General features: G+C 36.2%; 1 pseudogene; it reads right to left on the bottom strand.

The window, feature by feature from the left end:
* Positions 1-810: 810 nt before the first annotated feature.
* Positions 811-3175, bottom strand: LOC102584636 (probable LRR receptor-like serine/threonine-protein kinase At4g36180; annotated as a pseudogene).
* Positions 3176-3601: the final 426 nt, after the last annotated feature.

Raw genomic sequence — 3601 nt, 5'->3', positions numbered from 1 at the left:
AAATCCCATCTAACTTTTATTATTATTAGTATATATATTCTCTTGTATCTTTTGTTACATAGAAGCTTATTCCCCTTTTTATAAAGGAAAAAAATGTAACTATTGAAACATTACCCTTGCAGTCCCAAAATAACATTTCTCATTTGGGATACAGTTCTTTTCTGTAATTGTTTATCATCATTTTCATTTTATAACGATGGTGTCTGGATCAATTTATACGCATAGCAATTAATTTTTATTAGATATTTACTACCTTTCTCCCGTTTAGATATTGAATATCTTAGCTCACCAAAGCTTTTGAGTAGATGGGAAGAAATTTCTTAATATATGTATTTTTTTTTTTTTGTATTTATTAAGATTTAAACGACTTTATGATTTTCCCCACTATACGATCACACTATGTCATATCCTTGAGGGTTTGTTTATCATTTTATTTACATTACTCCACTTTCATTAAGAGTAAATATACAAACATAATAACTACTTCTTTAGATGGTTGTTATCTATGGTTTTATAATATGTCGTATTATATATATATTACATTGCTATATTTTAATAAATTTAACATTTGAATCGATTGTATAGTTTTCTATCATCGCATAATGTCATGTACTTGCAAAGTGAAGAATAAGCTTACAATGGTACCAAAAAGAAGGTTACAATGTAAAACTTTTAGGATGAAGGGTAAGAAAACAAGAATATTTTAAGTAATTGTGCAATTACACCAAATCAATAGTTACACAAAATAACACTTTTAGTCATTCCATAACAAAAAACAATACAATAAAATGTAAGTACCGATAAAAACAAACATTATATTTAAAATAACAATATGATAACAACCATCAAAACAAGTTGGAAGTACAAAACACGATATTATGAAAGAAAAGATAGAAAAGTAAAGAGAATCAGCTCAATTTGGACAATTGGTCACTGATTTTGCTGCTTGAATTTTTCTCAATCTGATGGCAGCAAAGACATAAATCTTATTGCCCATGTTTTCCAGGCACCTCATATATGCATATCTCCATGACTTTTTCAACATTAGAGTAACCCAAAATAACAAGAAACCTGTATTGAATCCAATTCCCATGCTTATGTAGAACGAAAATTCCTCGAGCCAGTTGTTGTTTTCTCCCTGCTCATGAGCCTCCAGCTGATTGTTGTTATTACTACTACAGTCAATCATGTCCTCATGTAAATTATCCGAGCAGACTCGTGAGAGTGGGGCTCCGCACAAGTTTGGATTTCCAACATAAGAACTATTCTCAAAGGTATCGAATTGTTTTCCATGTGGAACTTTTCCTGTCAAATTATTGAAAGAAAAATTCACAACCTCAAGATACGAAAGTTGTATGATATCGGGAGGAAATGTACATGACAGCTTATTCCTGGAAAGTTCAAGATATTCCAAATACTGCATTTTGTGAATGTAACGTGGAATTGCTCCTGTGAAATGATTCCGTGATAAATTCAATCCTTTCAGTGCAGTAAGGCTGGTGATTTCCTCGGGAATTTCCCCTGATAAATGGTTGTCTGATAGATCAATTACTATATAGAACCAGCGAAAAAAGATGTCGTAACTGTTTCCCTTAAAAACGAGCATTCCATGAATCCTGTAATCTGCATAGGGTCCATGAGTAAAGGAAGGGGCCTCCTCTTCTCCGGACATGGTGCGGAGATTACCAACACACCTTGGAATGACTCCTGATAGTGCGTTTGAACTAAGGTGCAAAAAATACAAGTATTTAAGCTGGCAAATCTCCCTGGGAATAATTCCGTCAAATCTGTTTCTGCTTAATTTAAGAATCTCTAGAGTACTTAAACTCTCCCCTAACCAAATTGGTATCTTTCCAGATAAACTATTTTCAGAAACATCAAGAAATTTTTAGTCCACTTACGTTCTCCAATGATGAAGGCAGATTTTTGGAGAAACTGTTGTTTTGCAATTGCAGAAAGAAGAGATTAGCAAGCTCTCCGATGGAATGAGGTATCTCCCCTGATAGATCATTATGGCCTAAATTCAATCCTTGCAGATTCTTCCCATATCTCCAACAGTCTAAAAGTTGTCCTGATAGAGAATTTGAGGATAGGTCTAGAAGACTCAGAGAGTTATTCATGACAAGTGATTCACATACAGGGGCGATAGTACCGTTAAAGGAGTTTCTTGCCAAAATCAGTGTCATCATATTGGGTGAAAAATGAGGCAAAGGACCATGAAAATTGTTGTCACTCAGGTCCAATTTTGTAAGATGAACTCTATCTGTAAATTCAGGGACTTCTCCTCGGAAATAGTTTTGCGAAAGGTCTATGTGATAAACCTTGGCAGAAAAAATCCAGAACCAATCAGGCACTTCTCCTGAGATGTTAACGTGAGAGATATCAATAAATGACAACTCCTTTTGTGTCTGAATCCACTGAGGAAATTGTGCACCAAGTCCGCAAGACTGCAGGCTTATAAAGTCAAGTTGAAAACGAGGCATCCATGTTGCGCTTACATTGAGGATAAGTGAGTTGGATGACAAGTCTAACACTCTCAAATCAGTTAAATTCAAGAAATGTTCTGTAATCGAGTCATTGAAAGAGTTCCGAGCAACATTGAGGACAACTAATTTCTTAAGTTGTGTGATGCTTCTTGCTAAAGGACCTTCCATTTGATTATCAGAAATATCCAAGTATTTCAGCTTTGATGGCAGGGTTGGTGGTAAATAGCCCGTAAACGAGTTCCTTGAGAGATTAAGAAAAGAAAGTGAACTCATTTTCTCAAAGGAATGTGAAAGATTGCCTCGGAGAGAGTTCTCGGAAAGATCAAGAACTCTAATTGAACTCATGTTGCCAAAGGCATTTGGAAGTGAACCGTTCAGCTGACTTCTCGAAAGATTAAGATAAACAAGATTATGGCATGTGCTGAACAACCAGCTAGGAATCCTAGTATTAAAATAGTTTGATGAAAGATCAAGAATCCGAAGGGATGTGAAATTCACAAAACTCGGAAGCAATTCAGGAAATGTAGTAAGCTGACAAGCAGATAAACGTAATTCTGAAAGACAACTTAACATACTGATGTCATGTAGCCAGTTTTCCGCGCTTCTCATGTTAACACCACTCAAATCAAGAATCTTCATAGAGACGAGAGGCTGAATCCACTTAAGGCTATTCACACGGAGTGAATAATAACCGCGACAGATTGCCAAGATTCTCAGGAATTTTGTAATGACCCTCTTGGTCATTTCTGTGTCTTGCCTTCTGTGTGTCGTTTAGAGCATTCCTGTATCGACCCCAAGTCATTTATGACTTGCTGGGACTGACAGTTCGGTCACCTGGTCGTTCGTTTGGTCTTGGTGTGAGTTTTTGTGTTTTGGAGCTTATGAACCTTGAACGATCATTTTCGATCAAAAGTTCAAGAAGATGACATCGGAATCCAATTCTGACGATTCCATCAGCTCCGGAAGGGTCATTTTAGGCTAGTAGCATGGTCGACATGACTCTCGAGGTTTTCAGTGTGAGTCGGTGCGATTAGGCGTTTTAACTTTAAGTTTAAGCCTAAGTTTGACTTTGGTCAACATTCTGAGTAAACGCGCTCGGATGAGAATTCCATCAG

This window comes from Solanum tuberosum, unplaced genomic scaffold, assembly GCF_000226075.1.
Source record: "Solanum tuberosum cultivar DM 1-3 516 R44 unplaced genomic scaffold, SolTub_3.0 scf00140, whole genome shotgun sequence".
Taxonomy (NCBI): Eukaryota; Viridiplantae; Streptophyta; class Magnoliopsida; order Solanales; family Solanaceae; genus Solanum; species Solanum tuberosum.
Note: the sequence above shows the minus strand (reverse complement) of the source record. Positions and strands in the feature narration are given on the sequence as shown.